This window comes from Mustela nigripes, chromosome 16 (genome assembly GCF_022355385.1).
Source record: "Mustela nigripes isolate SB6536 chromosome 16, MUSNIG.SB6536, whole genome shotgun sequence".
Lineage (NCBI taxonomy): Eukaryota > Metazoa > Chordata > Mammalia > Carnivora > Mustelidae > Mustela > Mustela nigripes.
In genome coordinates this window covers 26,995,254-27,020,786 of record NC_081572.1, presented here as the reverse complement: position 1 = coordinate 27,020,786, position 25,533 = coordinate 26,995,254, and the positions used below count along the sequence as shown (strand labels likewise).

The window sequence follows — 25,533 nt, the reverse complement described above, 5'->3', positions numbered from 1 at the left end:
ACAGTACCACAGGAGAAAGGGGGAAGCACTGAAAAGATTCATTCTGGGGCGGGGGGGGGGGTAGTGAAGAGAGACAAATTAAAAATGGGATAATACTTTCCACTGGTAAGATAAAAATTCTGTCATGTCAAATACGATGAAGTTTTAGGGAAACAATCTCTTACAGTGCTGTGAGGGTTCAAGTCAGTGAAGACATTTTAGAAGACAACTTGGCGGTATCTATCACAACTGAAAGTCGTGCGTGTCCTGTGACTCTTCAGGAATCTCTTCTTGAGGTCTTATATCACAAGTATTCGTGTGTGCCCAAGGTTAGCGCAAGGATGTTCAGAACTGCATTGTGTGGGACCATGAAACCTTGAAAACTGTTGTAAAAAAGATGCCATGAGGTACAAACAGGACATTTCCTTTTTTCCTAGAACTAAAGTACACAGCTGAGAACAGAAGACATTACAGTGAACTGCCCAACGTGGGGTCCAGCCCTCTCCCCCTGGAGCTTACACAGAGACAACAGGTCAGTAGAACTGACACATGACCTCCCCTCCTCCCCCATGGTCCTATCAGGAGAACTGGGAAGTTGTTCTTCCAGTTCCCATACCCAGGAAGGGAAAAGCCCAGAGAATCTCTGGGGACAGTATGAGGAGGTCTCCAAGAAAGGGAGAGGACATTTTACCTCTACTTAGATTTCTGCTTGGTCATGGGAGAACCCCGCTCCAGATGAAAAGAACACAAGAGGGACAGCCAGCTGGGGGCGCTGACAGTCCACTCAGGTCCCCCACTCCCACAGATCTAGAAAGGAGAACCTGCGGGTCTCCCTAGACTCAGTCAGGGGTCACAGAAGGTAAAGAGACGGAGCCCTGCTCTCCTGCTGGGGATGGCTGGTGTTGAGCTGGGCTGTGGGAAGCTGCCACCACTCTTCTACCGTAAAATCAGCGAGCTGGGAAAGTGCTTACAACCAACCCAGGAGAGGATCTCCGCGTTGGGCTCTTAAACAGATGACATGTTTTATCCCCCTCGCTCCTTTGGGCTCACACCAAGAGAGAGAAGAATGGAAAGGAAAAGTGGGAACAAGGTAGAGGAAGGAGGGTTCCTGGGCCTGAGAACAGAAGACATTACAGTGAACTGCCCAATGTGTGGTCCATTCTGCCTCCCACCAATTCCCCCGTCCCAATCCCCAGTCTAAACCCTTAGACCCACATCATGACCGAGTGAGTGCAGCAATGAAAGATATTGCCTGTAATCGAATAGGAGATTACAGTGATAAAAGGTACATTACTGAGTCTTAAAGAAGTGAAGTGGAACTGGTTTAATAACAGAAAGGGACGTCACTGGCTCCAATGAGCTGCCATTAAGGGATCCCAGGACTCAGCAGGAAGGGGCTGGAGGAAGCTTGACAGAGCAGGGCTATTGTATTTATTGAAAAAAATAAAACATTCTCATATACCCGGGGAGAACGGAGACTTCTTTTTAAGTAATTATACAAACTAAATGTCTAACACTAGGAGGAAGGATAAATCTATGTATACATACACTGTGAATTCAAACAGCGTGTGAGGTAGTTCAAAGGAATGAAGTGGTTCAAAATTACCGATATGGATATTTCAGAAACATGTTGGCTGAAAAAAAAAGAGGGGAAGAACAGTGCAGGCACAAGACCGTTATTATATACTTTTCATGGAGATAGATAAAGAAATAGAGATGTAATTTTTAGAAAAAGACTCCTTCAATGCATGTAGGTTCTTAGGAAAGAAAAATAAATAATTATTGAAAGATCAAAGTCAAGGGGATTTTAGTTTGATGTACAAGATGCCTTCTTTATTAAAAAAGAGACAATGTATTCAGACACTACTTGTGTAACACAACTTATAAAAGAGAAATTTTAGAAGCACCTGGGTGGCTCAGTGGGTTAAAGCCTCTGCTTTTGGCTCAGGTCATGATCTCAGGGTCCTGGGATCGAGCCCCTCGTCGGGCTCTCTGCTCAGTAGGGAGCCTCTGCTTCCTTCTGCTTCCTCCTCTCTCTCTGCCTGCCTCTCTGCCTGCTTGTGATCTCTGTCAAATAAATAAATAAAATCTTTTTTTAAAAAAAAGAAATTTTACTAAAACAAAACAATGGTTAATTTTGTGTGATGGATATTTGAATGACTTGTGACTTATTTTCTTCCTTGTACTTTTTTAAAATATATTTTTTCAAGATTTTATTTGTTTATTTGACAGAGAGTAAGATCTCAAGTAGGTAGAGAGGCAGTCAGAGAGAGCGGGGAGGAAGCAGGCTCCCCGCTGAGCAGAGAGCTGGATGCGGGGCTCCATGCCAGGACCCTGGGATCATGATCTGAGCTGAAGGCAGAGGCCTAACCCAGTGAGCCACTTAGGCAACCCCCCTATTTTTTTATATTTTAAAATAACATTATCCTCCATAAAAAGGGAAAAGAACAGAAAAAAACAACATGCACAATGATCATTGATCTCATCAGAGTTACATAAATTCTAATAAAGATGAGCTATTACTTCCCAACATATTTATTTAATTATAATAATGGAAGTGCTCATATACAGGAGGTAGGAGTTTCTATGGTCATGCTCCTCTGGAAGAAATCTGGCAAGATGTATATATAGTGAGTGGGTTTTTTTTTTGTTTTTTGTTTTTGAGGGGAAAAAAGTTCATGACTAGGTATGCATAAAGCATTTCCAAAACAGTAAAATGTTAACTGTGTTAATCTTGGAGTCTTGGGATTATAGATGATAGTTGTTTATCTGTATCTTTCTTCTATAATAAACACATGTTATTTAGATCATAAACCTATACACTATGTACATATACATATTTAAATTTTCTACTCTCTCACTTAGTAATTCTACAAGTAGGAATCTATTGTAAAGAAATAATAGATTTCTTCAAGATATAGCACAAAGATATCCATGGAAACCTTATTCATAACTAAAAATTGGAAACAACCTCCATGCTCAACAATAAGCGAATGTTTAAAGACACTATAAAACAACCATATGATGGAATAGAAAGTAGCCTCTTACAAAAACAGTGTTTTCAAAACACACTGAATTGCATGTGGGGAATTCTTAGGATACAGTACTGTGAGGAACAGAGAAAGGAAGAGAAATAGGGATGAATTACCAGGTAGTTCCAGGGGCCTCCCCAAGCTTGAAATGCATACATTAGTGGAGGAACCAATCAGCCTGGTTGCAAGATTTTTCTCATCTAGGACTCAGCACCCCATCACACAAGCACGCAAGACAGACAGCTTCTAGAAAGCTAATTCAGCGCCAAGTATAATGAACTCTGTGTTTTCCAGGGCTTTGAGTTTCAGTTTACAATCACCCCTGTCTTCAGAAGGGGTCCAGAATACCTTCTTCCCTGAAAGGTCCCCTGCCAGCAGACTATAGTCCTGTTGTCACATGCAGAAGCAGCAAGCCACTGGCGTCTGCAGCGGGACAAAACTTGTGTTTGAGGGACCATGGAAGAACTCCTGAGAGTGCCCGGACTCAACCTTTTACCATGTGGTTGGCAGAGTTCTCACAGGATCACTACTATCTGTGTCTGTAGAACACGGGTTCCAAGACCAGACCCCTCAAGTGTTCCTCCATGCTGATGTTCAAGCAGACCATAAAGTCTCTGCAGCTTCACAGTTTTATTTGTTTTCACTGTTGCTTGGGTAGTCTCGTGTCTGGAATTATGCCCCACAGAAAGATGTGTACACTGAAGATACATTGTTAAATGGAGAAATTTTTTGGGAAACACTTGAATTTCATAAATCCAAGAGGTTATGAAGTGTAAGTCAGGCACAAATAAATGTCTCCAGATGAATCTTTTAAAAGCATATTGTGCAGGGCACCTGGGTGGCTCAGTGGGTTAAAGCCTCTGCCTTCGGCTCAGGTCATGATCTCAGAGACCCTTATCGGGCTCTCTGCTCAGCGGGGAGCCTGCTTCCCCACCCCTTCTCTATCTGCTTGCCTCTCTGCCTACGTGTGATCTCTGCCTATCAAATAAATAAATAAAATCTTTTTTAAAAAAGCATATAATGATCAAATCTCACCCTCAAAGATTCTGACTCCAAATTCTGTGAGGCAAATACTTGTTTTAGTACAGTTGTGTTAATAATGGCTAATCTAGGGATGCCTGGGTGGCTCAGTGGGTTAAGCCTCTGTCTTCGGCTCAGGTCATGATCTCAGGGCCCTGGGATTGAGTCCCACATCAGGGAGGGAGCAGGGAGCCTGCTTCCCTTTCTCTCTGCCTGCCTTTCTGTCCACTTGTGATCTCTGTCTGTCAAATAAATAAAATCTTAAAAAAAAAAATAATGGCTAATCTACCCTCCTCACAGAATTTCTCCCTTATAAAGAGATGCACAGCGATTTTCCAGAAGATATTCCACTTTCAGAGCTCTTTTAACACTTTTCGTTTCACATCAAGGCTCCCAATGGGGTCCTGGTTTTGTACGTACCATTTTGTACCCCTAGGTTTTGGTCTACCTCTCCTATCTCAGGGTTTAAATACAGTGTTAGCAGAATGAACACTCAGGGGCTTAAAGATCACCTCATATGCCATAGCTCTTTGACATGACCCTGCTAAACAACTTGTTCCCCATATAAGTAAGCATCCCCATCAATGGCACACATGGCTGTCTGAAGTTGGTGCCCTTTCTTAACTCTGTATCTTAGATATCAAAGTTACAAAACATCATGGAGAGTATGCACCAGGCTCTGTTTACAAAGGACAGTCTTAACTTGTGCTTATTCACACACGTAGTTTCTTAAATACCCACGCAGCCATGGGTCATGTGACTGGAAGGGCTCCCAACCCACACCATCTCTCCTCGGCGCCGGGTCAGTGCGGGCCCCATCCCGGCCACGGGGTGCTGCTACAGCAGCGAGAAGGAGGGCTGGGACCGGGACAGAGAGAATAGAAGCTGCTGCTGGACCCGAACAGGCCCCCTACCAAAGCCCTCAATGGAGCTGAGCCCATCTACCACAGCCTGCCTCCCACTCGCACAGATGCTCTCCTCCATCCTTGCTGAGACAGGCAGCAACATCACTGCCGTGTCTGCTGCAGCCTCCCGGGGCATGGAGCAGCGTGCGTACACAGACCCAGCAAGGCAGGACAGCTCCCACGCCGCTGCCATCTCTCACCAGCCAGCCCCACCAAGGGCTGGCCAGCGAGCCCGTCCCCTTCTCCGACTCGCAGCAGGTGTCCAGGAGAGCTGCCCCTACCTACCGTGCGCTTTCTCGCATCCCAGGGAACGCAAAAGAGGAGCTGGTTGTATGGTTTGGGATCCCACGAAGACAGGGATGGCTGGACAGCTCTTCTTCTCCCTTTACCCTGTGTTCACCCTGCCTCCCCTGGACCCCAGCTTCAGCACGGCTCACCCAGCACCCTGACCCGCTACGAATCACCGAGAAGAGTGTGGAGGAGGCGAAGAGCGAGGCTGGAAGCCTCAGCGCTTGAGGACGAAGCCAGGGAGGGGCAGAAGCATTTGGGCCTAGCGTTCAAAGCCCTGACCAGGGATGGGGTGGGGATCAAAAGGTCAGAGCCTAGTAGGTCTTCACGGTCACTGGCAAGATCAAGGTACCACTGTGCGGGTGATCCCTAGGGGGCCCGTGGGGGCCCCATCCCATCCTTTCTCTTGGCCTCACTCCTTCCCCACCCCCTTGACTTGGTGTTCACATGCATCTCAGGAGGGTTTGTGACCAGGGTCTGGACGAGCTTGAATTTGAATGAACTGACTTTGTATTTCTAGCACCCTGGGTTTTTACATGTTTGGGGTTTTGGGGTTTTGTTTTGATTGGGTGCCCTCGATCAAGGAAGTGTATTCATCTGTGGAGGAAAAAAAAAAAAAGAAACAAAACCAAAATTCCCCAAGTCGCCAGGCATCCTAAACCACCACATCCACAGGAGTGACTTCAGCTTAATACACATTCACATCACTGGCCTTGGTGTTTCACTCTCTTAGGACAACTGAGTACTTGAGCACGTTTACAGGCTAAAGAAGAAGCTAGTGGAGGAAGAGGGAATGAAGAATCAGACAACAGAGGAAATACTGAGGAGTCCAGGCTCCTCCAGGGCTGGGCCAGGATTAGACCTAGAATAAAAGATGCTAGAAGTGGTGTCAGATAGTATTTAAAATACAACACACCGAGAAAAAGATTGAACACAGAATCTTTATCTCCAAATTATGTTCTTAGATGTTCAAATACCAACCCTTTCCAGCCTATCTCAAGAAAAATAAAGGCACCTATCTTCATCAAGTTCCCTCTATTTTCTGATTCTGTATCCCCTTTCTCCACCAGCTCCCTTCACCTAAGCCAAAATTGATGTTCAAGGTGTTATCATAAAATGACAACAAAAAGCAAGAACAAAGATGCTATTTGACCAAAATACAGGCAAATGCACTTACTTGATTACTGTGAAGTTTTGACTTGAGAGCTCAGCATAGTGGCCTGTTTGACTAGATTTGGACTTGTAGGATATTTTTGCTCAGCTAAAGCCATGACTGGAATCTTCAAGCCAAACAGACTGAACCCCCACTTTGCTCCTGTCTCCATACACTCATGCCTGAATTCCAAGCCTCCTTATCCTAACAATAATGAAAGAGTGACCCAAGGGATCACTTGTAGCCAAGGAGAGGAGATAAGCGTGGGAGCAGAAGAGATTATGTACCAATGCCTAGAGCAGAGATGATTTGAGCCTCATGTCACAGGATTTTGTAAGAGGAGAGGCAGCTTCCAAAGCTTCTGGGCTCCATCCTTTGCAGGAAAAAATCCAGAGGGAGCAAAGGAAGAACCCAAGAGAAGGATAGACGCCAGGATCTTTATCCAAGGAATTCTGCCAGAGGAAAGTAGACATACAGAGAAACAAAGACCTAAAGCTGGATTATCTTTGAGGACTCTTGGATACAAGAGATATTTATATTCTTCCTATGAAGACTCTATCCTTTGGAAAAAAAATAGCTTGATGAGTTTCTTAGAATTAATTGATCATTGAAAGCATCATTTTTTTCTCTCCAAAGGTGTTGTCAGCTAACTAGCAGAAGTTTAAAAATGGTTGTTAACCTTTTCCTTTGACATAATAATAATTCTTTTGACATAAATTTAGGTGAGACTCTTGGTAAAAGTTGAAGTCATTGGTATAGTTCTTAGAGTGAGTTCAGAAATACGTCTTAACGCAAAATGCTGTGTTACTTGCAATAACATTCCAAGTATTTTTAAATTTACCTATTTTTTTTTTGAGGCCTAAAGACATATTACTTTTAATCACGAATAACTGAATCTGATGAGCAACAAAGCAATCACCAGTAGAGACTGTATTCCAGACCTGGTCTCGCTCCCCACTACCAGGCAAACTGCTGCTAGAAGAGTGGGTGGCAGTTTCATGTGCAAAAAGCAGCAGTCTTTAAAATTCAAGATCAAGGGCACATTAAGAAACTGCTCAGCCAGAGCAGCCCCTGTAGCCACAATGAGGCTCCTTGACGATCACCCCCACATCCAGCTTTCTTCCATATACCCAACAAATGCAATTATTTCTAAAGCTGGTGTTCCAAGTCTCATATCCCTCTTCCCCATTTCACAATCAGGCTTTTATCTGCAGAGCATTCAACAAGCAGCATTTCATTCACATGGTTCTTAGCTTAGGGCTTTTCGCTCATCAAGAGGTTGTAGGTTTAGCAAATTTTCTTATAATAAATTCTGAAGGTGGGCCCCAGGGTTTCCCCTTTCTTCTTTCCCTTCTGAGGTTCTAATCCAACTCATCTAGTGTTGGCCTGACCAACTCCAAGCCATCTGGAAGAGATTTCCAGCTTCTTTAAACTTTAAGCCTTTTCTTGGATAATTTGCAAAGACTCGAGGTCTTGAGGTCTTCGGGGAAGTCACATTGCATCTCCGTTCCTCCCTTCTCCTTCCTGGATATCTATCTTCTTTATCTGTTACTTCACACTCAAAAAATATACTTTTAAAATCAATAAAAGTACATGCAAGCTTAGCTGTATAATAATATCCACCTCCCCCAATGAAACTTCAATGGCTTTCTGGAGTAGAAAACAAATGCTAAAGGTCATGTGGCTTTCTGCTCATGGGAAGAGGATTTCTTCTCATAAAATCAGTGCTTGGCTTTCTCTGAATCTGAAGCCCAGCATCAAGAAGAAAAAAATACCACAACAGTGAGGGGTGGAGGGTGGTGGTGGAGGTGGGGTTCCTGCAGAGCTATGCTAGTAATTTGTATGTAGCTTGGTATAGAAAAAAATAATGCTGCTCTGACTCAACAGCTAGAAGTTCACAAATGAGAAACAGAGAAATAAAGTGACTAGCCACATATGTAAGGGTAAATTAGAAGAAAGGGAATCAGATTCTCATGAACTCCGTTTGAAGCCACGTCTACCACACAAAGCCGCCCTCTCTGTATGTAAGGAGCTGAGACACAAAACTGGTGGAAAGCATCAAAATAAGAGGCAAGAATTGCCTTTGCTAAGGTTTGTTGCAACCTCTCATTTCTCCATGTTTCCAACACAAGCCCCATAAAGAAAACTTGGGTCTGTAATCTAAATTGGTTAATATTTTTTGGACTCTTAGAATTAGAGAACATTTAATATGTCTTCTGAGTAATGAGGAAGAGTGTCTAATTCTTGCTTTGACCTGCCATTCATTTTAATTTGACAAAGCCACTCTTAACACACAATTCAGATAATGCTGAAACGTCAATACATTTCCCTATTCAGACAGCTCCTTAATGTGCAGTTCATTCATTCTCTACATTACCATAAGAAAAGCCATTCAATTTACCAAAGGGATGACAACCAATGGAAGCTCCAGTCTTCTCACAAATGAGAAAATCATTAGCTTTTCCCACCAAGTAATTATGGCCAATGCCTCTAGAGAGTAGCAAATCCCCCCTCTCACGAAGCTATTATCGGTGTCCTTCTGAGGTCAGAGGCATGAAGACCGAGGAGTAAGGATGACATATTTCAATGTAACCTTTAAAATCCCTCTTTGAAAGACTGTGTAAAATGAAAATCTCCAAAGACCTGAACTTTTACAACTCAGTAAACAGTCACCAGTTGTTCCCATTAAAGTCATCCCTTAGGGAGATTTAATGAGCGAGAAGAGGAGCATTTGTCAGGATTTCCTACTTGATCTTTTGATCTTCTCAAAAGCAGGTTCATGGCAAAATTGTCTCCAAAACAAAGGGTTCAGGAAAAGCCCTGTTACTGGTTAGTACTTACAGAAGAGTAAACAACATTAATAACTATAATCTGTATTGTACTTTTTCATTTATGAAAAAAAATTAGACAATTTTCTCCATTAGGTATTAACAAAGCTAGTGCTATTACCACCATCCACAGATAAGGACTCAAGAGAGATGGAGATTGAAAAGTTTACATGCTAATCATGCATCAAACTCTGTTTGTAGCAGTCTCTGACACTGGTGGGCAGCTCTTGACCTAGAACAATATTTCAGTATGACCCTACACCTTCAGGCTACAAACTTTTTGCTCATTTATCTTATAAAATATTTTGGAACTAGGTAGCCTATTATACAATTTTATATTTTCACCTCAAAGTTTCTATCATATGATCAAACAACTGTAAAGTACATAATTTCTAACATGTTATAAATATTAAATTTGAAAATAAGAGTTTTTTGTATTTTCAATATATTCAAAGGACTCTAAATACCACTCACGATCTGACACATGCCTTTATCCATTTATAGAGGACATGAAATAGGTCTTTAACATTTAAAAATTTCGTATCATTTCACTTTGCTTTTGAATTCACGGATCTGTTTCACATCCTAATAGAACTGTATCCTTGTGTAGCATATTTTTACATTTGAAGGACTGCCACACTGTCATTCTTGCACACTGTTGTATAATGAAAAATTAGATGTTGTACAATTTGCTTATTGCATTTTTCGGTAACCATAAGCGTCTAATTTTTAAAATTCAGATCTTCGAGTTGAGATATTCATACTATTATAATTCACACAGAACTGAGTTTAGAGATAGAAAAAACTGTGTTACTAAAACGTTTTTCATTAAGTATTAAAACTTCACTTAAAATGCATCTCTTAATAAGGTGGAATGGGGTCATGCCAGACAGAAAATGCTCCTATTCTAATCCTGAGAATCTGCAAGTACGTTACTTCCTAGGATAAAAGGATTTTCCCGATGTGATTAAATTAAGGATCTTGACACCGAGAGCTTATCCTGATCCTGGGTGAACCCAGGGTCATCACTGGAGGGTTCTTAGAAGGAGGGAAGTAAAAGAGTCAGTAAGAAATGAAGAGAAGACTGAGCAGAAGATACACCTAGGAATGCAGATGCCATCAGGGGCTGGAAAAGGCAAAAAAAAAAAAAAAAAAAAAGAAGGGTTGGTTCTCTTGGAGCCTTAAGAGAGCCCCCGGCCCTGAGGACCCCTTGATTTTAGCCTGTGAGACTCTGGACATCTGACGCTAGAAGATGTTGAGTCTGTGCTGTTTTAAACCACTAAATTTGAGGTAATTTGTTACCTCATTAGGGAACTAATGCACAGCTTCTGTTTGCAAATGTGTCCATTTAGGGGCGCCTGGGTGGCTCAGTCCTTAAGCATCTGCCTTACACTCAGGTCATGATCTCAGGGTCCTGGGATTAAGCTCTGCTGGGCAGGGAGCCTGCTTCTCCCTCTCCTGCTTTCCCTGCTTGTGTTCCCTCTTTCACTGTCTCTGTCAAATAAATAAATACAATCTTTTAAAAAAAAAAAAGTGTCCGTTTATCCTTGGAGGATTATGACTTCTCACTGGAATAAGAAAGGATTCAGCATTTATTTTTATACCTATTTTTCATTTTATGTAAGCATGAAGAAGTCTATTCTGAAAGACAGTAGTTTCATTATAGCAATGGCTATCATTCTGAGCTTCTTCTGAGTTCTGCAACAGAAACTGTGCTGTATTCTAACGTAAGAATCGTCTTTAATTTTAATTTGAGATATCATCAATTTCAAGGAAGTTTTACTGGGGCTAGGATTATGGATGAGAATGAAAGCCAGGGTGAGACTAGGGAGGCACCACTCACCATCAGGGTCAGGCAAGGATAGAGTGGATACGGGTATGACCCCCATGGTGAGTGCCTTCTTGAAGTTTCCTCCCTGGGTGCCTTGTTTATTTCACCATGATCCGGGCCTTGGGTCCTACTCTAGCTTTGTAAAGAGCAAAGGAAAACAAACAGACTGACTGGCTTTAAAAAAATTAACTTTAGTGTATATTATTAAAGGAATTCTTTGCTTCCATTTCTGAGAAATATATTTTAAAAAGACTAACAACTATCTGTTAATTTTTCAGTTAACTTTTCATTTAAAGGCATCTGTTCAATTAGTCTCAGAAGCTTAAGGAAAATGAGCTAATGTTAATTTCAATATGTGTTTTTAAACATTACATTTTGAGTAACAAACTTTCAGCTTCTTCTGCTCTTGAAATGTACTTCTTACAAAATGTTGGAGATGAACATATAGCTCATTTTGGTAATTAACAAAGTGACTAGACAGAGTTCCGTGTATCTTGTCAGGAGGACTGACAAAAAGGCTAGACAGTATCTCCCCCACCCAATTTCTGGTTATTATATGACCTCAAGCAATTTGAGAATTCAATCACCAAAAATGATTACTAGAACTTAATCCTAAAATTGTAGGACAAAACCCACCATTTTTAATGGTTCAGCATCTTAAATTCTGGGAAGATCTAGACTGAATTCTAGACACATTTAAGGAATCGAAACCCATAAAATTATTATTATTTGAAACAAAAAGTTGCTACATTTTAAAATCTTATATATTCATGTTTTATGTAATTCAGCCAATTAAAATAAGATTCTACTTTTCTTACTCTCATTTGATATGTGTAAGCAACTGATTTGGATATATATTTTAAGTTAAAATCATATTCAATTTATGTTCAACACTAGAAAGTGACTTTAGATACAGCATATTTATGTTTTATTTTTTAGGTTTCTAGGAGTTATGCAAGCAGTTGCGAAGGCTTGTCAGCAATTTGAATGCTTAAATAAAAAATCCCGTTTATCAAGTTTTAAACATGTAAAAATGTTTGAAGATGTTTAATTATGAAGGCTGTAAATGGAAGTAAACATTATGCAAAATCTCTTCATATGTGATTGCTAAAATTCCCTAGACTCAAGAACAGAATCACACTGTGTCAGCTGAACTTAAAAGCATAAGGAAGAAAGGTATTGGACTTTTTTTTTTGCTTTAATAAATTAAACATTAATTTTGAAACACAATTTAAACCTCTGAATGGACTTTTCTGAACATAAAAATTACTCAGAAGGGCACCAAAAAAATGAACATTTAATACCACTTATCAGCAGTCGGACTGGCCTAAGTTGCCTAGTCTACGGGAACCTTTTTTTGTCACCTACAGCTGGAGTTGACAATAAAGAATAAAGGACACAACACACTTAAACTCCTAGTCCTGTGTCTCATGTTGAACAGATATTTAACAGTGATTATTACAAAAAAAAAAAAAAAAGTTCTTAAAACACCATGTGCCCCCAAACCCTTAACCTCTAGAAACCTATCCTAAAAAAATGTGCATCTGTGTGCATGGAAATAGATGCGTGACAATGTTGAAGTACTGATCTCATAGTAAAAACCAGAAAACCACTAAAATGTCTGACAATAGGGAAAGTACAGTAAAATAAATTAGGGTGCATTTATGCCATGAAATACTATGCAGGGGTTAAAAAGGGTGGGTAGAGATATATACACTCACATGGAAAGATTTCTCCAGTATATTATTAAGTCATGAGAAACACTGCAGAAAAACAAATACCCCATTTCTGTACAAAGAAATGCATTATTTATTTATGGCAACAGAATGGAAAGGATTCACACAAAACTGTTAACAGTGATACGGTGATCTTACCTGGCTGGAGGCAGCACGGTGATGGTTGGAGGATGAGGACAGGTGAGGATGTTATACTCCTGTACTCAGGCATCATGCAAACTACTTAGCAGGTAATCACCCATGTATGGATACACGCACACACCCACACATAGTATGTGCTGTAATCAGGAAGTTTAACAGTGGAATGAATCCATTTTTATAAAACTATCTCTCTATATAACTCTATATCTGTACATTTAAGTGATCTGTTCCCATGATACATGACAAAGGTGTCTCTCTACTGCTCATACCACATGTTCAAACACTTCTGCTGACATTGTCCCAAGCAGATCTTGTTGGATTTGACATCCCGGGTGGTATCCAACAGCTTGGCTTTGATGTTTCTTCACTATCCACGCAACAGCTCAAAGACATATGGGAGTACAATAGTAACACACCTCCAGCAATAATAAACGAACACCTAGTGAGTGCCAGGCACTGCTCGGAGAACTTTGACTTAATGAACTTGTGTCATTCTAACAATAGTTGCATAAGGGAGACACCACCCCAATCATCATACGTAGAAAAGGGACCTGCACCCAGAAAGGTTGGGGAACCGTCCATAAGGTTGCACAGCTACAAAGGGACAGAGGCAGGATTAGAACTCTGGTCCCGAGTACAGAGTTGTGTTCATAAATCACTGCCCCTGACTGCTGTTCTAGCAGAGGAAGGAGGACAGTTGTAGTCCCATGGAAACATTTTCGAGAAAACTACCATAATAGCGAGTAGAGCCAACCTTACGTTGATTGTGTTCAGCACTCCACATTTTTTGAAAACTGGGAGACATGCATGCTAATGCACAAATGAAGCCCGGGCGCACTTGGGTGAGACCCAACACATCGTGCTCAAAACAAGAGGATCATAGTTACCTCTCCCAACAATGCTCCCACCGCCACACAGTCTAAATTTCTCTAGACTCAAGAACAGAATCACACTGTGATTCTGTGATACGGAACACACTGTGAACACACTGATAAAGAACACACTGTGATAAAGAAGAGGGGATGATCTTCACTCCTTCACCCCAGGTCCTTGACAGAGATCTGACCATCATCATCTACCTCCTGAGTGGCAGAGATGAGCTAAGAACCCTGAATCTGGGCAGAAGCCCTGTGTACTCACTCATCCATTTCCAAGAATGTGTAGCTTTGCAAGGAGGAGAGCTGCAGTCTGCTCTTTCCAGAGCATGGTACGCAAAGTAGGTTCAAGGATGCCTCTGAAGCCATGTGGTCGGAAGGAAAAGCATATATGCAAGAATCCCACAAATCGGAGTTTAAAACCTACCTCAGTTCCTTCCTAATTTTGCCCTGTTGGGGGCAGTTTCCCAATTTCTCTGAAGAGGAAAAAATCTAATAAATAAAATGGAGAAAATACCTATATAATAAGATGATGGTCACTATTCAAATTCCACCTTCAATACAAAGTCTTAATCATCTTTGACAAGTTATTTACAGTTTGTGTTTCTCAACATTCCCACCTGTAAAGTGGGGATCTTAAAAGTATGCACTGAGGGGCGCCTGGGTGGCTCAGTCCGTTGAGCATCAACTCTTGGTTTCAGCTCAGTTCATGATCTCAAGGTTGTGAGATCCAGCCCTGCATCAGGCCTCTGCGTTCAGCCAGGAGTCTGCCCAAGATTCTCCCTCCCTCTCCCTCTGCCCCTCTCCCAACGCACACACCCATGGTCTCTCTCAAATAAATAAATCTTAAAAAATAAATAAATAGGGGCATCTGGGTGGCTCAGTGGGTTAAGCATCTGCCTTCGGTTCAGGTCATGATCTCAGAGACCTGGAATCCAGCCCCGCATCGGGCTCTCTGCTCAACAGGGAGCCTGCTTTCCCCCTCTCTCTCTCTGCCTGCCTCTCTGCCTCCTTGTGATCTCTGTCTGTCAAATGAATAAATAAAATCTTTAAAATAAATAAATAAATAAATAAAAAGTATCTACCACTTAGTGTTGTAGGTTGGATTGAGATAATCTATACAAATTGCCGAACACCATGAAAAGGAGAGGAGTCCCATGAAAGGCTGGCCCATGACGCGCTGGATAAACCAACACCAGTCTCCCCAAACATTAGATGCACTCTGTTTTCAACTCCCTAAGCAACTGCCATTATCCTCTTATAAACTGTTTCCCGCACTGTGCACAGTGCTTCTGCTGTTCTGCTGTCTTATCTTCCCACCACCAATCTGCCCGATGAGTCAACGTACCTTAGAACAGAAATGAATACACTGAGATTTCCACACCCCAACTCTTGTGATGAAGTCAGGCCGATTTCCATTTAAAAAGATGACAAGGATATTACATGAAAATTACAAGCCTCTTCTCTAACGAAATTACCTGAAAATCTTCTGGAAAAAGGAAGAATGGAAGGAAGGAACGCAGGTCAAATCTAGTGACAATAGGACAGTAATAATAAATAAATAAATAAATAAATAAATAAATAAATAAATAAATAAATAAATTTTAAAAAGATAATATACCATGATTCATTCAAGTTCGGTTTCTTTCAGAAATACAAAGCTTGGTGAAGATTCAAAGTCAGTATAACTTACCACATGAACAGATTAAAAAAGGAAAAAAAGGGGGCGCCTGGGTGGCTCAGTGGGTTAAAGCCTCTACCTTAGGCTCAGGCCATGATCTCAGGGTCCTGGGATGGAGCCCCGCATCAGGCTCTCTGCTCAGCGGGAAGCCTGGTCCCACCCACCCCCAAACCCTGTCCCCAGACACACTCTGCCTGCCTGCCTCGCTGCCTACTTGGGATTGCTCTGTCAAATAAATGAATAAAATCTTAAAAAAAAAAAAAAGAAAAGAGGAAAAAATACAATAATCTCAATAGATACAGAAAAATCATCTGATAAAAACCAACAGTCAGGGGCGCCTGGGTGACTCAATGGATTAAGCCTCTGCCTCCAGCTCAGGTCATGATCTCCGTGTTCTGGGAGTGAGCCCCACATTGGGCTCTCTGCTCAGCAGGGAGCCTGCTTCCCTCTCTCTCTGCCTGCCTCTCTGCCTACTTGTGATCACTCTCTGTCAAATAAATAAATAAAATCTAAAACACAACAAAACAAAACAAAAAAAACAAACCCCAACACTCATTCATGATACAACCTTTAGGAAAACGGAGAATAAATGTATATAATTAACAAAACCCACTCCCCCCAAAATATGTATAGCAATCATCTAAATGATTGAAATGGTGAATGAATGGTGAAATACAGAACGCTTTCTCCCTAAGATTGTGAAGAGACAAAAATACTGATTATCACCATTTATAGTAAACGTTTTTTAAAGGAACTCCGTAGGATGAACTAAAACTATCTTATTCATAGATGATAGGATTACATAAAAAAATTTTCAAAATAATATAAAGAAAAACTACTGCAACTATTTTTTTAAGGTTTTATTTATTTCTTTGATAGACAGAAACCACAAGTAGTCAGAGAGGCAGGCAGAGAGAGAGGAGGAAGCAGGTTCCCCGCTGAGCAGAGAGCCTGATGTGGGGCTCGATCCCAGGACCCTGGGACCATGACCTGAGCTGAAGGCAGAGGCTTTAACCCACTGAGCCACCAAACTACTGCAGGTGCCCCAAACTACTGCAACTATTAAGTACATATGATGAAGTGGTTGGAGGCAAAGTCAGTATATTTTAAAATCACCTGTATTTTATTTTTTCTTAGGTAGGCTCCATGCCCAGTGTAGAGCTCAATGCAGGGTCTGAACTGAGGCTCCTGAGATCAAGACCTGAGCAGAAATCAAGACTTGGAAGCTTACCTGACTGAGTTACCCAAGCACCCCTAAATCATCTGCATTTCTTTTTTCTTTTTTTTCAGATTTATTTGTTTTAGAGGGTGGGGTAAGGGTACAGGGAGAGAGTCTTGAGTAGACTCCACCATGAGCTTAGAGCCCAACACAGGACTCAATCTCATGACCCTAAGATCATGACCTGAGCCAAAACTAAGAGCTGGATGCTTAAGTGACTCTGCAACCCACGTGCCCCCACCTGTATTTCTAAATATTCATAAGTAGAACCTAAGTATTTGAAAAGATACATTTATAGCAGTATCAAAAGAGAAATAAATCTATGAACAATGTACAAATTTTATGTAGAAAATTACAGAATATGATTAAAAGAAATTAAAGCAGAGCTAAATCATGGGAATGTACTATATTCTTGGATTACAGAATACTATAAAAATTTTCATTCTCTCTTCATAGATTGATTTATTCAATGCAATCCCAGTCAAAGCAGGTTCTTTACAGTAGAAATTAAGAGATTCTAATAATGTAAAAATACAAAGGGTCAAAACAGAAGGAGTCACTCTACTAGATATTAAGATTTCCAAAATGCATACTTTCCGATGGTGCAAAGACGAACAAATAAATACACCAAAAAAGAATCTAGAAATGGACCTACAAAAACTATCAGTTAATGACAAAGATGACATTGCAATGCAGTGGCAATATGATAGTTCACTCAGTAAAGAGCAGGGCCAGTTGGATATCCACATGAGAAAATAAGAATCTTAACTCCTAGGATACCCGGGTGGCTCAGCGGGCTGAGTGTCCAACTCTTCATTTCAGCACAAGTCTTCATCTCAGGGTTGAGTTCAAGCCCAATAAAAATAAATAAGGGGCACCTGGGCAGCTCAGTCAGTTAAGCATCTGCCTTCAGCTCAGGGCATGAGCCCAGGGTCCCAGGGTCCGGGGATCAAGCTTCATGTTGGGCTCCCTGCTCAGACTCCTGAGGATTCTTTCTCTCTCCCTCTGCCCCTCCCCCCTTGCTCACCCATTCTCACTCTCAAATAAATAAATAAATAAATCTTTTTTAAAAAAAATCTTAAACCCCACTCTCTAGATCCACTGGAGATAAAAAGTGAATGGTTGTTTCTCTCTTTCCATTTCTTTGCAAATCTCATTTGTTCTCTTTCTGCGTATCCCCTCCCCCACTGGTGCCTTTTCTGCTTTCTCTGTTTTGGAAAACTTTTAAGACCCAACAGTCCTTGATGTAAATTTACTTCTTTGAAATGCAAATCTACTTCCCTGATTTTGGGAGCAAGGCTGGGTTAAGCAGGCAATTCCCCGTCCTCCAGCGCACCAGCTGTCACCAGAAGGTGGAGACACAAAGCCACTGTCACCAAGCTACATGGACAGAGGGAAGAAAGGTATCCCAGAAAAGGGAGAACCCTACTCAGATGTAACTACAGGTTTCCGTTCAAGAAAGCAGATGTCCAGAGTAACTTCCTCTAAGCCCAAATTAGGGGAGCAACACAGATCCAATCTTGAAATCAGGATTAAGTCCCTGCTAGGCTCTGGGGATGCAAAATTGAATAAAATCTTCCATCCCCTCCAAGGGATGAAGGCCTAATGGAATAGTCATAAATGTGAATAATGACACTCAACCCTCAAATGCACCAAAATCAAACAGAGATATTTTTACAGACATCCAAGCTTGCCCCTGCTTGAGAATCCGATACAACTGGCCGAGGACCCAGCCTAGGGATGGTGTTTCTTAAAATCACCCCCAGGGCACTCTGATCACTAAGCCATGAAGAGAAGGAATTAATAAACCTTCGGATAATTCAGATAAAGTAGGGGACAGGCAATCCATGCAAACAGCACGTACCAGGTTATGGGGGGTACAAAATACCTTACTACCTTCAAGCTTATTGTTAAGTTTTGTGTCACTGGAGACCCGAGTGCATCTAGAGGAACAGGGGAGCTAATTTCAGGGGGGCAGACAAGAGCAAGATAGTGGAAACCCTCCCGTGATAAGCCATTTGGACGTCTGCCATTAACCTAAAGAAAGAGCTCTAAAAACTTCATTGCTCTAAAAAACTTAATTACAAAGCACAATCCAAATATGATTTTTTTAAAAAACTATTAATAGTAACAGTATTCGTAGGTAGCAGTAGTCCTCTGAGAGGGGGAGGTTTTGGATCTCTTCCTGAACACGAGGACAAATCTATCCTTCAGGAACTGAAAGGAGGTGGCCCAAGACACCATTGTAGGAAGGACTGAAGGATAAGCCTGCTGAACGAGTTAAAGACCTGAATGGCAGAGGGACAGCTGATAAGCCACTTTTTCTTTTAGTTCCACCCATTCTGCACCTCGACCCAGGACGGATACTACCTTCAGAAGTGCTACATTTGACGTTTGGTTGTGCAAAGACCAAAACCATCACTGGAAGTCAGATTCAACTGTCGCTTCGGCCCCATCACGAAGGAGCTGCGTGTCTCTGAGTCCTGGCTTCCTCACCCATAAAAGGTGTTAGTAATCACTAGCCAGCTTTTCTAACATGGTTTGGAGTGATTTAAATTAAACTAATATTTACAGAGCTCGTTAGATCTTCTCATGTGAGATAATGAGATAATCTATGGTAAAGTGCATTGTAACTTTAAAGTGCCATACCCACATTAAGAGATAGTCATTGCTAATAAATACAGTAATTTACACAAACCGTTTACCATTTAGGTCAAATTACAATGCCGTCAAGTAATGATAAAGCATATCATTAACTATGTGTTGGACAATTTCTTGTATACAGGTTCTGATGGCAACGCTAACCAGATTACATCTGTTAAGCATCCTCTGCTCCTTGCCCAGAGAGCACGGTTGTCTGCTCACAGCCTTAAACATTAGAAGGAGTGTTATTTCTCCTAGCTCATCTCAGTGAGTGAGCAAACCGAGTTTTAGCAAATCATGCAGTGAGTCAGTAGTGGAGATGGGCTGCAGGAGTCCCAGAATTCTGAGACTATTACTTAGCACAGAGGGCCGGTGTGCCTCTGGGGATAATTGAAACTCTACGCTGGCCATGGGGGGTGGGGAGGAGACCAACTGTACATTTGATGTTTCACTGAGCTTGGGTAATGGGTAATTTTAGGACGAGCATCTCAACCTCTCTTCTCTTTAAGCCTCCAGTTGTCTTTTTTTTTTTTTTTTTGGAATCAGGACATTATTTTAGGCAATTACTGGATTCTGAATTGTTCATTCTTTTAGAGAAGGCCTCCTAATTTTACCTCTGTGAAGTAGGTGTTTCTGAAATTGTCTGAGTAGGAAAAAGAATAAAGCTCATCATTAGTGTTTGATTGATCATTTAGGGGAAAATGTGCATTATCTTTAAATGGTTCAGGTCAAATGATATATTGATACAGAATACATGCTGTAAAAATACTGATACAAGAAAGATTTTAGACGAAATCGCTTTTCTGCTCTATGAGAGCGAGCAGATCCTACCAGACATGTGGTGTCCAGTTTCCTAGTTATAACCTTTGGCTCTACACTCAGTCAAGCTGGGTCTGACTCTTGAATTCACTATTTCTTTGCTGTGCCAGATCATTCTCCTTTCAACCTTTTTTTTCTTCGTCTATAAAATGAAAATGTTAACAATACCTATGACACAGGGCTGTTTGGGGGAATTAAATGACATCACACATCAAAAGTGGGTGACATGTCAGTACTCGGAGATTGTGAACTTTTATTTTCATCATCCCAGAAGCTGCTTCATCCTCTAAGTCTCCAACAGTAACTTAGAGTGAGAAAACAGAGATGAGGTCTCTGTTCCCTGTAGAGATTGTCCATCCGACTTCAAAGTTAAAGTGTAACAGATACTAGCAGAGGAAGGACAACATTGGGACATTTCGGGGCTCGGGTTCTAGTCCTACCACTATCATTAGCTGGCTTGACCTGGAGATGCTGATTCCACTTTCAGTCTTCCCACACTTTTCTCCCACACTTTCTCAGAAGTGGTGCACACAATGAAGAGAGCAGTGTGGTATGGGGAGTGAATAGTTTTACAGGATGAGTCAGCCCCTTCTTCCAGCTGACATGACTAATAATATATACCCATGGCTGCAAACCCAACCCAGCTCTACAGTCACTCCTGATCCCCATAATTCTGTGAGAAGAGCTAAATCTCAGCAAAGTCTCATAGACATCTCAGCAAAGTCTTCATAGAAGGTCATGACTTCTATGAAGACTTCTCCTCCTCCTCCTCCTCTCCCTCCTTCCCCTCTTATTCTTATTCTTATTCTTATTCTTGAAAGGGTCCCAGCTCCCTGGATTGGGTCAAATATTCTTTGTAGATCTTGGCCATTTTCATATACATCTGAGGACCTTACTGGATCCCAGCCCTGCTGGCCCCTTGATCTTGGATTTTCAGTCCCCAGAAAAAAGAGGAAACACGTTTCTATTGTTGAAGCCACCCGGTCTATGATATTTTATGATGGCAGCGTGGGAAGACTAAGACAACTGATTTGGAATCTTTGGTACTGGTAGTCATCTGAACTATGGATCCATTAATATGTAAACATGTGAGGGCCAAGCTAAGGGTGAATTAAAATTAAACTTCTTAGTCCTAGTTTCACCCCATGTCAATTTCCTTCCTCGTCTCAGCATCTCAGATGATAAGATACATTGTTTTTGCAATTCCTTGAATCATGAGCTAGCAGGTCAAGATCTTAAGATAAAGAGGGTCATGAATGTGGAAGCTGGAAGCTACAAGGAATGTGATCACTAATGCTTTATTAATGCATATGTACTAAAGAAGCTACCTTTTGGTATTTTAGTAATAGACCTAATCTTCTTGCTCCATCTTAGTGAGGATGTCAAAGTTATCTGCAAATAAGCATTTTTTTTAAAGATTTTATTTATTTGACAGAGAGAGATCACAAGTAGACGGAGAGGCAGGCAGAGAGAGAGAGAGAGAGAGGGAAGCAGGCGCCCTGCTGAGCAGAGAGCCCGATGCGGGACTCGATCCCAGAACCCTGAGACCATGACCTGAGCAGAAGGCAGCAGCAGAACTCACTGAGCCACCCAGGTGCCCCTGCAAATAAGCATTTTGAAGAAGAAAGAAAACAGGGGAAGGGTTAAGGTTTTGTTCACTTGCCCATTGGGTCTATTACATTGCATGGTTTGGCAGATTAGGGCAAACAAATTGGTCTTCCAAAAGAGCTCCATAAAGAGTAGTGGGTCCAAAGGAACCGTAGAAAACCCATACAGCCTCTGGGAGAGTGGAGGCTGAAAAGTATAGCCTTAAATGGAGGATTTGTTCTGAAGATATAGGACATAATACAAAAGTTGTCCTGGCAGGGCCTTCAACGTTGTCTAGAAATTTTCACCAAAGCCTCAGACACCTCCTCCTGCCCTTTACCATGAACCTTCTGAACCTTTTCCAGTTTATCCAGCCAACAACTTTCCTCTCACCCCTAACTCACTTTCACCGGAAGACCTTGCCTCCTACTTCTTCAGGAAAATAACTGTAGAGCTTGAGTTTCAGAATCATATTCCCTCTGGCCTGAAAATGACGTATCCTTTAAACTTTTCATTCTTTTTGCCTCTCCAAAAGAAAATATTGACATTTTCTTTCTAAAGCTGATGCCCCTACCTAGGTTTGCAACTTTTCCTCCTCTAAAGCATCGCGCCATCAATTATTCTGTCTGTTGGATATTTCAAACCTCCTCCATTGCCCCTTCCCTTGATCCTACAGACACGTTCAAATATCTGCTACCCTTTAAAAATTCAAAATAAAACCTTATCTCAACCCTGTTCTCCCTAAAGTCACTATCTCTCTCTCTCTTTCTCTCTCATTTTTCCTTCTTATGCAGGTTTCTTGCAAGAGTCTGCACTTTATTTTTATATAGTTCTCTCCTATTCTTTTTTTTTTTGAACCACAGCATTCTAGCCTCTACTCCAACAGTATGATTGAAGCTGCTTTTTCATAGGCCATTAAAAAACTCTAATTGTTAAGCTCATTGGCTTGTCCTTTTCCTACCTGGATTTTGTGTTGCATTTTATGCTGCTGAATAAATCCTTCTCTGAAACCATTTCCTCCCTTGGCTTTGGTAACATTGTTCTTAGTTTTCTTCCTACTTTTCTGACAACCAGTGCCCCGTTCTGAGTCATGTTTATTTGCTCAATTATTTTAATAAGAAATTTTAAGGCAGATGTTTTGCTTTCTGCTCGTCCTAAACACTATCCCTAGTCAGATAGTTAAAATTACAACAATTATTTATCTCACTTTTATTTGGATAATTCTCAAAGAATTAACATTAACTTTAACGGCTTCCAAGCTCCAGGTTTCCTCTTCTTTTATATACTTATCCTAAAACCATCTCAAACTCAAATGTATACAATTTTAAACTTGATTTCCTCCAAGCTTACTCTCTTGGTATTCTTCATCCAAGTGAGAATCTAGATAGGTCATTTCCCTTCTTGAAAACTCTCACCACTTTAAAATTTTTGCATTGCTGGGGCAGAGACTTTTACCCTGGGCACACAACTCCACAATGTTCCCCAGTGTCCCTTTCAGGGAGATTTCTGCCTTGTCCTTTAGTTCTAGCCAACAGCATATGGATAAAAGTAGGGGTATCTAGGTGGCTCTGTTGGTTGAACATCTGACTCTTGGTTTCGGCCCAGGTCATGATCTCAGGGTCCTGAGATGGAGCCCTGCCTGGGGCTCTGTGCTCAGCAGAGACCCTGCTTGAGAGTCTCTCGCTGGCCCTCCTCCACTGGCATAGGTGTGCAAGTGCTCACTCTTGCTCTCTTTTCCTCTATAAGAAAATTCTTAGAAAATAATAAAGTACCCTACATCCAAGACTGGCTTATAAAGCCACCCCTTCTGTTGGATAGATGTGGACATCCAGGGAACTGAAGATGCCAGACCCTGCTTCAGCGGAGGCACCAACATTATCAAGCAGAGCAAGAGAACCTTGCCCACTGCTAAACAAGAACACTCAGCTACCTGAATAGAGTAATTCCAACAAGTAGACTTCTACAGGTGAGCCTAGCGTGTTCCCAGAGCTCATCTGTACTCACTTTGGATGACAGCCTGAACTCTGGCAAAACAGAGCCCCATCATCTACTCTTAATAGACTCTGCCCACTAGATTTCTATCTCCCCTCCACACATAATCTATACATGATTCAAGCTATACAAGTTTTCATCCCCTAACTGTACCCTGCTTTTTCATACCTTTTACCTCTACATATAAAATATATTTCTGCAATGGGGACATTGCTTTCATATCTTTTTATATTGTGTATGCCGATTTACTTGTTTCATACACAGTTCAAAGATCTGCTCCCCTATGAAGCTTTAATTCTAATTCTCTAGATGAATTTCTGTCTCCTCCATGTTCCCATAATTCTTTATCACATAGCTTTACTTACCACATGAAAATTATTTATACTCCCATGTCTCCGTGAAATTTTGAGTACATTTTAGGCAAGAAATTTATTTTTGTTTTCCTAGAACATAGCATACTATCAGAATACTTAGGTACTCAAATAAGAATAACCAAAGTAACATTTAAAAAAAAATCAAATTTCTGGGATTAAATCATTTATATCAGCTTTGTGGTATTTCTAGAAAAAAATAAGATAAATAATTATGAAACATTATTTTTAAGTTTTCTAAAAGACAATGGCTATTCCTAGAATTAAGAAACCACATGTTCTCAGTGTGATATGAATAAAGGTGATATGAAAAAGAAGAACATAATGGGGTACCTGGGTGGCTCAGTGGGTTAAGCCTCTGCCTTTTGCTCGGGTCATGGTCCCAGGGTCCTGGGATCAAGCCCCACATCAGGCTCTTTGCTCAGCGGGGAGCCTGCTTCCTCTTCTCTCTCTGCCTACTTGTGATCTCTGTCAAATGAATAAATAAAATATTTTTTAAAAATTAGAAAGAAAAAGAAAAAAGAACATAACTATGCCTTACAAAAAGGAACTTGTTGTTTCACCGTTGTGGGAAAAGAGGGATAAACACCGAAATGATTCAGGGAAGTTTACAAAAAGGCAGCAAGGAAAGCTATGAGGCCAAGACTCATGAAGTTAGTCTTAAGATCTTCCCCAAAATATACAAGAAATATTTCTAGACCTGAAGGAGAGCAGAATGGAAGGGTCTTGCTGATAAAAACAGAAGGTAGGGCGCCTGGGTGGCTGAGTGGGTGAAGCCGCTGCCTTAGGCTCAGGTCATGATCTCAGGGTCCTGGGATCGAGCCCCACGTCGGGCTCTCTGCTCAGCAGGGCGCCTGCTTCCTCCTCTCTCTCTCTGCCTACTTGTGATCTCTCTCTGTCAAATAAATAAATAAAATCTTAAAAAAAAAAAAATAGAAGGTAAAGGTAAATTTCAGGAATCAGTGAAGAGAAATATACCAGCAACTCTTGAACAAAGAGTACAATAGGAAAACAGCAGAAACCAGTCGTTCTGAGGCAGGAAGAGGAGGGAAGACTTGCTTTACAAAACTCATCCTTGGCCACCGTTCACAGAGGAAAAAAAAAAAAAAAAAAAGAAAAAAAAGGAAGGAGGGGGAAGAGGGAGAAGGTACGGCAATGAACCTAACGGAGAATATCCGAGATGACCTACGAGGAGACCCAAGCTCGAGAAACTTGACTCGTAGGTTCACTGGGCCTGCAGGAACTGATCAACAGAAAAGAAACAAAGAAATTCTGGAGCCGAAGTAAAGAGCGATGACAAGGAGGTCAGATGCTTGGGAGGACTGATCCCCAGCAAGCTCCTGCACAGGCTACAGAAGCTCAGAGTTGTAACCTACAGAGCTCTAGAAACAATAGGAGATCTCTGCAAATCAGTGGGAGTGCTTTTTGTTTTG

General features: G+C 41.3%; 1 pseudogene; it reads left to right on the top strand.

The window, feature by feature from the left end:
- The first annotated feature begins 1,217 nt into the window (after window positions 1–1,217).
- Window positions 1,218–5,452, top strand: LOC132003220 (ragulator complex protein LAMTOR1-like; annotated as a pseudogene).
- The last annotated feature ends 20,081 nt before the right edge of the window (window positions 5,453–25,533 follow it).